Source organism: Heterocephalus glaber, unplaced genomic scaffold, assembly GCF_053883595.1.
Source record: "Heterocephalus glaber isolate CG9 unplaced genomic scaffold, H.glaber_assembly_v1.0 deba00001523, whole genome shotgun sequence".
In the NCBI taxonomy this organism is placed as follows: domain Eukaryota; kingdom Metazoa; phylum Chordata; class Mammalia; order Rodentia; family Bathyergidae; genus Heterocephalus; species Heterocephalus glaber.
Window position 1 is genome coordinate 264112 of NW_028258327.1, and position 13771 is coordinate 277882.

Here is a 13771-nt window from a genome sequence, read left to right on the forward strand (position 1 = left end):
GTACCCCCTCCCACCAAAAAAGGTAAAATTATATTTGTAATCTAGTGTCTCTTTATGATTAAACATTGTGTCCATGGACTCATCCAGTCTGTCTTACATTTGCTTCATTACTTCATTCATGCCAGTGACCTTTGAGGTCTGTTGTGTACATACATAAAAGCAAAGGCTCTGTCACTTCTGGTTGCATTTGAATCTTCTACAAAACTTCTGGCAACAGCAAATACAATATGCCAAAAACCTGGTGGAAAGAGAGAGGTTTTTAAGCAATTGTTTTCTAAACATTATTAATTCATTTGCTTGATAAGCTTAATGCAGTAAAATAAACCACATTTTTCTTGAGTAAATTTTAGACTACCAAGAGGGCAAAATGTATACAAGCACTAAATTTTTTTTTAACTTTTTCTTTTTCTGTTTGTTGAGAGGCCATTCTGCTGTTTTGAGACAGACAATTGTCAGAAAAATATATCGTGATTGTTTAAATCAAAGCTTTTCTTCAGATCGTGTGTGTGTGTGTATGTGTATTAGTTACTGGAGATTGAATCCAGATCCTTTATACTGAACTGTAAGTCAACCTGTTTTATTTTGTTTTGTTTTGTTTTTGGAGGCAGGATCTCACTAAGTCACTTATTTGCCCAGACTGGGCTTGAACTTATCATCCTCCTGCCGGTGCCTTACAGAATGCTGGCACTATAGATGTGCACCATCGTGCCCAGCTCAGACTAATATTTATATCAATTTCCTTCATATTTATTAGCCTTGACTTTATTTTTCAGGCACTCTGATTTCGGATTTTGTACACCAGACATAGTTGAAGCCAGCTGAATATTTCCCCTACAAATTCACCTGTAAACAAAGTATCTAATATAATGGAAGATGGGAATGCCTGTAGATTAATAATTTGATATATTTATACATCTATCTGGGCATACATTTAACCCTTATGTCAACTTTAAAGGGGCTGACATTTATCCTGATTACCATCTTTCTATCTTCTGTTGCTATCACTAGATGACTATAAACATTAAAGACACCAAATAAGTCCCTGCCAATTGTTAACCAGTAATATCATCCTTCCATATGAGACAACACCTTTTTGTCAAGTAAAAGTCCACAAATAACAGAATGATGGTTTCTAAGCCTTTATTTCACCCTTTCCTTCAAATTGTATTCCCTAGTGGATGCCTCTGTTACCCACATAGACAGAATGTTGTACCTCTGAGGTCTCTGTGGATGCACATGTGAAAAACAAGGGAATTTGGAAGAATGTGCAGGGACTACAAATGCAGTTGGGCTTGAATCTCAGATGTTACCCCCACTTGGGTCCTAATATTTAAATTCTCAATTTCCATACCTGGTAACATGAAATAATAACACCCAACCCTGAAGGCTGCTAGGAGGATTAGTGGGCACACTGCTCACAAAAGGTAACAAGAACACAATAAATGATTCCTGTCTTTATCATCATGGTTATTATTTTACAAAGTCATTTCCTCAGTTCAGGAGACATATATTGAGCATCTACTATGTGCAAAGCATTGTGCTAGATTTTGATGATAAAGCATGAACAAGAAAGAATCATTGTGTGCTATAAGCTTCTAAACCTTTGGAGAAGTCAAAGAAGGGGATTACTGCAGGGTCTTACGTGATATAATAAGTGGCACACCCTTGAGGAATATGACAACTGGGACATTTAGCATGGTGAGATAATAATTGATTAGAGACAGATACCCATGATGTGGCTGGTGCCAGCATCTCAGGGGAGATAAGCCCTACACTAGGACTGACCAGCCAATACCAACATCATGAACACAAAGGGCCAGAGGCTCAAAATGGAGCAGCATGTGAATGCCAGCCAACAGCACCACAACAGGCCTATAGAGGAAGATACTGAGGGATCACGTTCCTCACAGGAATAATCTCTTCCAATGAAGCAGTCCTGAGAGACTCTGTGAGGGATGCAGGGATTGAACTGAATTTTCAAGCACAGATTTCATGTCAAGATATAGGAAATGGGAATGGAGCCTCTTATCAGTGAGATGGGTGAAATAGGAAAGACACAAAGAGGGCATAAGGACAGGGTATGGGGCAGAAAGCTCAGTAGGCATGGAGCTTTGAAGGATATTGACTACGTGGCTAAAACTTGGATATTATTCCTTGGAAATGGAACTTGTTGAAGAAAGGAGTTCCAGCCACAAAGCTCTGAGGTAGAGCCATGACACCTACCCTGGGAGGTAGGACACCTACCCAATGCCAAAGGTAGGACAGGGACAGAGAGCATGAGAAGGGAAGGACAGAGACAGGAGACATTTGGAGAGACTAAGGAAGCAGTTCAGGGGACGGAGAGGGGATCCAGATTTCTGACTAGTAATTATTCATGAAGGTAGAGCTTTCAACAGGAAATAGGCACTCTGAAGGGGCAAGGAGCTGGATCGGGAAGTGAAATGTTGATGGACTTGGGTTTAGTGTTAAAGAGATGGCAAGGGTCTGAAATTCAGATCCTGAAGAAAGAAGGTGATATCAACGGTGATCTCACCTGTGTATGTGTGCACATATCATTCATTCGACACCTCCTTATTGGAATCCCTGCTCAGCAAAAGTATCATAATGCCACCAATGAAAGGGACAAGAAATAGTTCCTGCCCCCAAGGAACACACTGCTGAAAGTTCCCTTTCTGTGTGATTTGATTTGCTTGTAATTTGTAATCTTTTTGTTTTGTTTTGTTTTGTAGTTCTTTTTTGAGGAGGGAGCGGCCTGTTTATTGTCCATTGACCCTTTTTCAGTGTGGCTGGAACTGGCTTTCTGTGCCCCATCTTCTTATAAGGATGAAACACTGGGCCGGGGATTTAGCTCAGTGGTTCTGGCATCTGCCTCCCAAGTGCAAGGTCCTGAGTTCGATCCCTGGTACCAAAAAAAAAAAAAAAAAAAAAAAGAGGAAACACTGACTTGGAAATTTCCTCTAAGAAACTCAGGGCCTAGTCTCCCCTTTCCTCAGCTCAGGCAGACCTTTGGATGCGAAAGGAAGAAGCTGTAGCATCAGAAGATACTTGCCCTTTATTAGAAAATCCTCTCCCTGATACAGAAGTATCGTTGATTAAAACTCATTGGAGGAAATAGCCTTATTTCCACAGTGGTCCTTTAAAAAATGTAGAAAAGGCAGTTACTGGGATAACTTGTGTTTTCCCTCTGTACCTTGACACCCTGAAGCATCTCAAGGTAGCCATGGCTATGGGTACCCATTTTATAGATGGGAAGTTGAGGCAACAAGGTCCTGTTGCAGCAGTGGTGATACAGTGCAGTGGTCAGTAGGCATTGCCCTCCTCTCCGTGGTCTTGGTGGGAAGTGATAGAAGGCTGATAGGACTTCGGGGGAAAAGGGGACAGACTTGAGGCTGAGAGCAAGTCTTTGGTATTTCCCCAACTTCTAGCTGGGGAAAGGGAACAGGGCAGGATCACAGTGCAACTGGGAAGGTGGGTAAATCTCGCAGGGCAAAGCCTTTGGGAGAGGCAGAGACTTCCCTGCCAGCTTGGAAGGAGGGCTGAGGAGAGGCCAGTGCTGCAGGGAGCAAATCCCAAGCCGGAACTAGTCAGAAACCTCACTATAGTAATACTTGTGGGCAGCAGGGGTGGTCTTCCAGCCAGCAGCCCGGAACTCAATAATCTCTAGCAGCAGTAGCTGGGCCAGGGAGCTGAGGCCTGTCAGGAGCAGGAAGCCATCCCGGATCAGGACAAACAGCTCATCCATGCACTGTCCGTTCATCTTCTCCAGCTGCTCCCCAACGCAGTGCAGCTGCAGCACCAAGCAGTCTACCTCCTCCTCCTCATTCAGACTGCCTGGCTGGGCTAGCCAGAAGAGGCAGTCATAGACCGGGTTCACCAGGGCCATCATGGGCATGTTATTCACCCTCAGGTAGTCAAAGATGTTGCAGATAAAGGTGACGTAGCAGACCCAGCCCTGCATGGACCGTGCTCTCAGCTGTTCCCGGGTCTGGTACTCTTGCTGCAGCCAGTTGAGGAGTCCACACCGGAAGACACTCTGGTCTGCTTGCTTACTCTCTGCCTGGATGATGGCATAGCACATGCATCCTGCTTCCTTGCTGAACACATGGTCCTGCAGAGAATGGTCCACAATCACATTGGCCACTTTCTCCAAATCCACAGCACCTGGATCTTTGAGTGCTGTTTTCAGCAGCTGCTGGGTCTCTGCATCAAAAGACTGGATTTTATACTCCTCTCTACCGGCCTCCCCCCTGACTACCCAGCCCCAGCAGCTCTTCACTGGGCTGGGACTAAGGATAGCACCAGCCCACGTGGCGTGGGAGGAGCCCGCGGAGGGCAGCGGGTCTGGGGCTGGCTGGGTAGCATCTTCCTGTAATTTGTAATCTTGTAATTTGTTTTCCTTGTAACTGATTGTAACGATTGCTGCCTCAGTTCCTTCTTTGTAGATATCAGCTGTCAATGCAAGCTAAGGAACCAAATGTTCCAGGTTTGCTGTGAAACAATGACACATGGAAAGGAATGTGGAATTACATTTTCTGATCATCCCATGACATTTACTTCTTTTAAATTCAAAACAGATAGAGAAGATTTTTGCCAGGGCCAAAAAGCTAGTTTTCCAGACAGTGCTCATATTTGAGCTACACTTCCAAGCCAGTGCAGCCTGAGGGTCCTACCTTGCTGGCAGTCATCTGCTGAGGACACACTGTCTTTGGGCTGAATCCAAAGCTTCCCCATTAGGCAGGTGCAACCCTAATCTGCTTTGGGGAAACTGGGACTTCAGAGCTACCAACTCCCACAAGGTAGATTTGTCTGTGAAAATTTTCCACATCAGAGCCTCATCTTTGTCTCTGTGCTTGTTTTTGCACATGAATCTTCTCTTCCTGCATCTGGTCAATAGTTTATTCACAAGAATGTGAAGTCATTGTTGGCCAGAGAAACTCAGTCCTTGGAGTTTGAACTTTAACTCCTGCATGAACAGTGCTTATCTGAACTTTTTGTGTCCTCAGTGGACTAGGGCTCACCTCCAAACAGGCAGGTTTGGGGACAAGATTATGGGTAGACCTGGGGCTATGAGGAAGCATCTTCCAGGATTTTCTGTAGTGATATCATGATTTACAAACGTGGCCTTCATTTGTTCCATGTGTTGGCCAAGGTGCCTGCTGTGGGTCTTTCTCCTGTCTTTTTAAACTTCTTTTGTCTGTTCCCTGTGATTAGTCTTGGCCACTTGGGAAAGCACTGTGTACTTTCCATTATGACTAGAACACTCTCTTAAAGAGATTTTGGAAGACTCCAGCCTCTTTGTGGCACTTGCCAGGGACAGAGCTTTCAACTTCAGGGCCACAAATCAACTATATCCTGTGTGAGTTTTCCTGCCTTGGAGCATAGCTCCTCAGAGTGGGAAATGCCTAGCGCCTTGCTGGTGTGTGATCTGGACAAAGTGTAAAGATGTCCCCTCCATACCCACCTGGGGCATGAGACTTGCTCCTTTAATATGGCTTCTATTTGTTTAAGTGTGGGAGGGAGCACATGGTTATGAACCTGTGTCTCTTTAGCTCAAGAACCTTGGAGGCTGGCACTGGAAACTCCAGTCTCTTTCTCCTCACTTCACACACATCAGGGCTCAGCACATGAAAGGCACATACTATTGCCTGCTGTTGGTTGAACCTCATGAGTATGTGGGCTTTCTGTGAGGGCTGGAAAGAGAGAAGCAGCTTAGAGTGTACCCTGACTATATGGTGCTGTGGGACTCCAAGACCTGGAGGCCTGAAACAATAAGATGTCATATGCTAATGAATTCTGGGGACAGAAATTTAAACATAAAACACCATAAATGGCTTATCTCCGTTCCATAAAGTCTGGGGTGTCATCTGGGAAGAGTAGACTGTCTGAAGGTGACTCTAGTTGATGGGTTGGAATCATTTGGGACATCTGCACTCACATGTCTGGTGCTTGGGCTTGGATAGCACTAGTTTTACATTTAGGGGTTCCCCAAAAGTGTGTTTAAATGGGGAATAACATGAGTTTAAGCTTGAGATTCTCCACTAGAGAACCTACATGTGGTCTTGGAGAACAGCCTGGGCTTCCTCCAGGGTGGGCAGACTTCAGAGCTCCAAGAACAAGTGTTTTTGTAAACGTGAGTTTTTATATCCAGCCATGGAGGCCACAGAGTATCACTTCCATGATGCTTCACAAATCAAAGTAATCACAGCCCTCCCCCTATGCCCAATCAAGGAGAGAGAGAAGCCCTCACCTTTGATGGAAAGAGAGCCAAAAGATTTTATGGCATGCTTTAGGGTAGTTACAAGTCCAATCTGAATGAAGAGTCTCTTTGGAGATCAGAGACAGATCCATTAGCATTAGCTACAAAAAAATAAAAGAAAGTTACAGACTAAGAAGGAAGATGGAGATTTTTAAAAATTAAATCCAAAGCACTATTCCTGAGTTCTAAAAGCTTCTTTGTCCCCTTCACTTTCACATAGGAGTAGCTTCAAGAACACTGGATGAATCAGTCAGCAGAGCCACCTGAGAGCTGCTCTGGAGCTGGACACACACATTCACATTATCTACCAGACACAAATGTGAACCTGAGTGCTGCAATGGATTTTAGTTGGAAACTTTCTACAAAAATCTCTTTTTGCTTCCCTTGATTTCTCCCTAACTCAGGAATAAGAGCCACAGAGAACTTTTCTCTGGGGTGGGCTTAAGGGGACCCAACATGCCCATGGATTGAAGTTGGCTGGAAAAGGGATTTGTCTTCAAAGTCACACAGGGTGGAGTTTGAAGCTTATGGTTGTTGGACCTTTTATTTCAATGATTGTGGAGATTGTGATGTGCATTTGTGAAGTGCATTATAAACTGATTTCACACCATGAACATTACTATAAATGCCTTAGAGATAAACTTTATCATCCTTGCATCATGGACAACAATGACTGCTAAGGAACTAGAGAAGAAAACTTTGAGGCTATTATTTTGGGCTGCCTTTTTAAAATTCAAATAATTTTTTAGTCCTCTAAGATTTACCAGCTCTGTTTGGCCATCTGGTCAGATACATCAGCCACTGGAAAAGCATGTTTCCCATTAGAAGGTAGATTGGGTCCAGGAATGTCCTCAGTGGGAGCAGCGTGACTTAGATGGAATCTCTCCTTATTAGTCAGAATTGCAACCTGAGTCTCCCCAGAGATGGTGTTGATTTTTGTGCTGGAAAATATCCTAGGAAGAATAGTCTAGGTTATGCCTCAGGCTGCTCTCAGGTCTGAATGGGCCCTTACCACCTTGCAGAACTTTCAGTAAGAGACTCAATAAGCACAGGTCTGAAGTTGCATGAAGAAACACCTTTCTATGTTACCTCTTAAAGAGTCCATTTATATATTGAGACTAATCCAAGATAAAAGAAGAATATAAAATCTGGAGAGTGAGTGAAGAAATAGCATATAAAGGGAGAAGGAGAAAGAGTCTGAGGAGAACATGGGCAGAATGAAAAGCACGTTAGAGAAAATGCATTTCCTCTGGTAAATCACACAAGAAAATGCTGTCCAATAGCTTACTCATGGTGAGTAATGGGTTCCATTCTGATCTGTGCAAGTGAAAGCAATAATTACAGCCATGTTGATAGCAGGTAGCCCTTATAGAAATTCACTCAGAGCTTTAAAATAACTCCTCCTAAGCCTCATTGCATTCCCAGGTTCACCTCTTCCAAGCACATCCAGATTTGGATAATGTGAAGCTTTGGCAATGCCATCTTGTTAATATAAAGTATTCCCATTGCAAATTATGGAGCACTTTGGTAAAAGCCATGAGCATCAGATAAAACTTTCAAACCCTTGGGGCTAGGAGATCTCTCATCTTTACACTTTGCTGGTTTTCACACATCTGGAAATCTGAGTGTTATTTATTTACTGTAGTTTTTGACTGTAGCCAGAGATCAGGCCTGCAGGCATTTTTGTAAGTAACTCAGCTCCTGAATCTCCTGCTATGATTTACCACTTACAAAACCTTCTGAAAACACACTAACTTCACATACAGAAATGGAAAAAAATCAAGACTCAAATCTTTCAACCAGAAAAGAGTGGTTGATAAATGGTAAACTTATAGATGCTCTTGGTTTCCAAATAGAAATTTATATTCCTGACCACTGAGCTTCCAGGTTGAAATAGCTCTGTATTTTGGTGTCTCTAGACTAGCTCTGTGCTTGGCATTTGGTGGGTCCAGGTCATAGGTGAGGGTAAATAGCAAGCTATGGATGCATCTTGGGGTGTGCTCTGACATTGTTGTGCCCAGATAGTGAAGTCCCAAAGACCACCAGGAAGCCGTTCCCGATGCAAGCACACGAGGGTCATTTATTCAAGCTCAAGCAGGGGCTCTCAACCATCACCGACACAGTGGATCAGAATTGAGAGCCCCAAATTTCAAATTAGCGGGGTTTTTATAGAGGTTACAGCAAGGTTTGGAGATTTTTCACTTAGCAGTTACATGATTGGTTGACAATTAGCGAGCATGAAGTATACATTTCTGATTGGCTAGGTACATCGGGGGTTGAGGGGTGGCTACATGTAGGTTTTATGACGGAAATGAGGGGCAAAGGTTGGTGGTCGACTGTCACGTACTGATGGTCAGCAGACACACTGACTATTAGTCACGACCATTATGTACTGACAGTCAGCACATCTACAGATTGTTCTATGGATAGGGGGCCCAGAATGTTCATTTCCTGGGCAAACAGATGGCTGAGTAATTAACTTAGGAACTTTGGTTTGTTACAGATTGTATCTTCTGTCCCAGAGCAAACACATTTTGACCATTAATTTGAGAGGCTAGGGGAATGGTGGATTTTAGCAAAATGGAGTCGCTTTGGTCTCACATTCCCCCCTTCTCATGATGCTATAGAGGACCAATCATGGGCCTCTGGGGGTTAATTTTATTAGGTCTGTAGAGACTGGCTGGTATTGGGACCTGAGTACCATCAGCTGTACAGTGTTAATGCGTTCTCTGATGAACGAGACTGGCAACACTACAGCTAGACGACTCAAACAGCAACGGGTCTTAGTTAAATTTGCTGGAATATAATTAAAGGTTATCCTTTCACAGGTATAAAACCATCTTGTGGGAAGGGAGATATGGCAATTGTTAAACACAATTTCTTTGTTTTATATGGCAGGACATCCCTTCTGACTGTTTTTATCCTCAGACATTTGGTTGTACAATTTTCATACATAGCACATTCAGTTTTGTTTGACATAATTACCTTGGGTGTATATAATTTGACAGCATTTTTAGGTTTATGGCAGGTGTCATGCCCCCAATTATATCTATCCAGGTAAGTAAGATTTTTTCCTGGGATGTCCTTAAATAGGGTATAGGGTCGTATTAATTCTAAAGAGGTGCATACTGGAATGAGACAGCTTCCCAGCACATAATGGAAATCTACATCAACATTTAAGCAGAATTTAGACAAGTTAAGCGAGTTTGCCAATTGAATCCATACATTTTTTGTGTGATCTAGTCCTTTTGGGGGCAATAATGCCAGTGTCCCAGAGAATATTATCATGAAGATGAAACACCTCCAACCCGCTCCAATCTTAGCTTTTGGTCACCTAGTTGGCTGATAACCTTCCATTTGTCCTTTTTGACGTCCACAGGGGGTCCTGCTTTCAGATGGTTGCAATGTATCCAGGCAGAATGTCTAGCCACCTTCACCATCAAGGGAGTTGACAGGACAGCAGAAACCAGTCCCTTCCAACGAGGTTCCAGGGTCTTGGAATCAAACCTGTGAATAAAACCAAATCTCCCGGCATATAGGGTAAAGGTTGTAAAGGTTTTTCATTTGGACTCGTCATTTTCTTTTGTAATGTCTCATGTATCTCTGACTAAAGCTGATGAACTGTTTTTAAGGATTTAAGGAGTAGAAGGTGGGAAAATTTTTCCTTCAATTCTACATCTATTAATGGAATGATTGGGGGAGATCGCCCATAAACAATCTGGAAGGGGGACAGATTGAGGGGAGGCTTGGGAGTGTACCTCATTCGGAGGAGGGCAAAAGGGAGAAACTCTACCCAACCTAGCTCAGTCTCCAAGCATAATTTAGTCAGAATCTCTTTTAAAGTTCGATTTGTTCTTTCTATCTGTCCTGAACTTTGAGGCCTATAGGCACAGTGTAGATTCCACTTTATTTCAAGGACATTACTAATTAACTTAGTTATCTTAGCCATAAAGGCTGGACCATTGTCGGACCCCAGAGCTAAGGGCAAACTGAAATGGGGAACTATTTTTGTCAGGAGCCTTTTAACTGTTACTTCTGCTGTCTCCCTCTTGGTGGGGTATGCTTCTACCCATCTTGAAAATGTATCCACAAAAACTAGCAGGTATTTGTACCCATACATGCAAGGCTTTATTTTAGTAAAGTCCAACTCCCAGTGTTCTCCTAGAGTTAGTCCTCTGTGTCAGACCCCAGGGGGCCCGGTTACCTGATTAGCATTTACCTTGAGGCAGGTGGGGCATTGTCTCACCATGTCCTGGACCTTTTGGGCTAATCCTTGGCTGACAAAATGGGGTTGTAAGGCAGCCATCATCCTTTTCTCACCGAGGTGGGTAGACTCATGTAGTTCTCGCAGTAATGTGTCTGCTACAGCAGCTGGGAGCACCACATTTCCCTCCTTAGTCGTCCACCACCCATATCTTCCTTGAGTCCAGCATCTCCTGTTCATTTCCATTATCTCCTTGTCTGTATATTCAGGTTTTTCTGGGAGTACCCATGTGGGAAGCAGAACCATTTGTTTCCCCACTGGTTTTTGGGCAGCTTGTTTTGCCACCTGGTCAGCAGCATTATTACCAATCATCTCGGGGCTAAGCCCCTTCTGGTGCCCGCGGCAATGAATGATGGCGACCTCTCGAGGCAACCAGATTGTTTGTAGCAATGCCAATATCTCAGTCTTATTTTTGATTTTTTTTTCCTTCAGAGGTCAACAGTCCTCTATTTTGATAAATTTCCCCATGTACGTGGGCGGTGGCAAAAGCATAATGGCTATCGGTGAATATATTTATCCTTTTTCCTTTTCCCAATTCCAGAGCCTTAGTTAAAGCAATCAGCTCAGCCTTCTGTGCTGATGTCCCTTGAGGTAGCCCCTGCTCCCATTCCACCTGTTGGTCCTGGTTGACCACCGCCGCTCCAGCATACCACACACCATCACGAACGAAACTGCACCCATCAGTATAGAACAGTATCTCTGCATGGGGGAGGACCTGGTCCATCAAGTCCGGATGTCCTCCCCTCTAGTTTTCAAGAGTCTCGAGGCAATCATGGATGGGCATTTGTTAGTCAGATTCTGGGAGTAGAGTAGCTGGATTGAGACCAGCAGTGGTGGCAAACTTAATGCATGGCTGTTCTAATAAGAGTCTTTGATATTGTAACAGTCTGGCATTAGACAGCCATTTGCTAGGTGAGCTATTCAACAAGGGTTCAATGGCATGGGGAGTAATCAAAGTTAAATCCTGTCCAAAGGTCAATTTGTCAGCCTCTCGGGTTAAAGCAGCTGCTGCTCCTATTGTCCTCAAACAATTAGGCCACCCTCGGGTCACTGGGTTGAGCTTCTTTGAGAGGTATGCCACAGGCCACTTCCATGGCCCCCAAAGCTGAGTAATCACTCCCTTAGTCACCCCATTTTTCTCTGTCACATACAAGGTAAAGGGCTTGTTTAAGTCTGGCAATGTCAGGGCTGGTGCCAATGCAAGTGCAGTCTTAAGCAATTGAAATGCCTGCTGGCAAGCCTCAGTCCATTTGAGGGGTGTATTTCCTCCCACGGTGGCCTCATGCAGGGGTTTAGCAATCTCAGCAAAGCCAGGAATCCAAATCCTGCAATAGCCAACTGCCCCTAGGAACTCTCGCACCTGTTTCTTTGAGCCTGCCTTCAGAATCTGGAGAATTGCAGATACTCTCGATTCTGCCAGCCTCCTCTTTCCCTTTTCAAGAATATAGCCCAAGTAGGTTACCTTGGTCCGGCAGAGTTGAGCTTTCTTTCAGGACACCCAATATCCTAGTTCCTGGAGGGCTTTCAGGAGGCCCTCGGTGGCTGCAATGCATTCTTTATTGGTTGAAGTCGCCACCAGGAGGTCATCAACATACTGAAGAATAGTCACCTGGGGAAACACTTTTCTTACCTCTTGCAGATCTTTGCTGAGAGCTTCCCCAAACAGAGTGGGGGAGTTTTTGAATCTCTGCGGCAGCTGGGTCCATGTCAGCTGTCTGGTTGTTCTGGTGTCTAGGTCAGTCCATTTGAAGACAAAGAGGGGCTGGCTCACAGGTGCTAGAGGCAGGCTGAAAAATGCATCCTTAAGGTCTAATACTGAGTACCACACATGACTGGGAGGGGTGAGACTCAACAGAGTATAGGGGTTTGGTACTGTTGGGTGAACGGTCTCCACCCGGCTGTTTACTTCCCATAAATCCTGTACCGGTCTGAAGTCTGAGTTGTCGAGCTTTTTCACGGAAAGCAGTGGTGTATTCCAGGCTGTCCGGCAAGGGATCGAGATGCCGGCTTTCTGGAGTCAGTGGATGTGTTTGGAGATCCCCACCTTGGCCTCGCCAATCTTTTTTTATCTACTAGAAGAACTCTGTCTCTTTCTTCCTTAGTCTCCTGCTCTCTCTTTCTTTTCAACTTTTCACAATCCCTCTTGTAATGGCCCTTTTTTTTTTGCAATATGCACATTGATCCTTCTCTAACAAGGGCCATACTTTACTTTTATCTTTTTTTAATTTTTTCTGTATTCCTTTTAGATAAAACCTCCATCTGCCAAGGCTGTCATGTTCACCTTTCCTATCTTTTTAGCCATTCTATCCTCAAAAGGATCCCTATCGTTAAACACCTTCATTGCCACACTCATCAACTTTTTCCTATTCTCTTCCTCGAGTCCTTCTATCTGCTGCAGTTTTTTTTTTTCTAATATCTGGGGCCAACTGAGTGACAAAAGCCAAATTAATTGCCTGTGGATTTGCAGGGGCATCTGGGTCAATTGGAGTATACGTATGGTATGCTTCCAACAGACACTCCAGAAAGGCAGAAGGGGATTCCTCAGGTCCTTGAAGGACCTCACTTACCTTGCTCAAATTGGTAGGGTTTCCAGTGGCTCCCCTTAAGCCGGCTAGGAGATGCTGATGGTAATTTTGGAGAGCTTCTCTCCCGCCCCAGGAATTAACTTGCTATGGGGGACGGGTGGACAGAAGTTGTGCCTCAACACGGGCCCGCTGTTGTTCATCAAGGGGGCCCTCTGTTCCCCCTAACACTGACTTTATGGCTTGCCCTCAGATCCTTTCTCTTTCCTCGGAGGTAAAAAAAGGGCTTGAAGAAGTTGTTGACAATCATCCCAGGTGGGCTGATGGGTGAACAAGACAGTTTCTAACAGGTTAATCAAATCCCTAGGGTTATCAGAGAATTTGGCGTGCTGAGTACGCCAGTTATAGAGGTCACTAGTGGCAAAGGGCCAATAATGATGAGGTTGGTTGCCATGTTCATCAGGGGGTCCAGCAGCCCTTAACGGGAGGACAGTGCAATCTGCCAGCCCACTGGTGAGGCCGTGCATTGATTACGGGTTTTTTGGGTGGGACCGTCTCCTCTAGTGGTGCCCGCTGGGGCAGGCGCCTCTGTCTCGGCCGCCATCGGCACTCTTTCCTCCGCCCCCGCTGGTGGAGGTGGGAGTGGAGGAGCGGGATGTGGGTGGTAGGGAGGGGGAAAGAGGAGATCTTCATCAGTTCCTCCTTGAAGAACTGGGTAAAGCGGCGTGG

General features: G+C 44.5%; 1 pseudogene; it reads right to left on the bottom strand.

The window, feature by feature from the left end:
* Positions 1-3249: 3249 nt before the first annotated feature.
* Positions 3250-13496, bottom strand: LOC101726551 (MIF4G domain-containing protein pseudogene; annotated as a pseudogene).
* Positions 13497-13771: the final 275 nt, after the last annotated feature.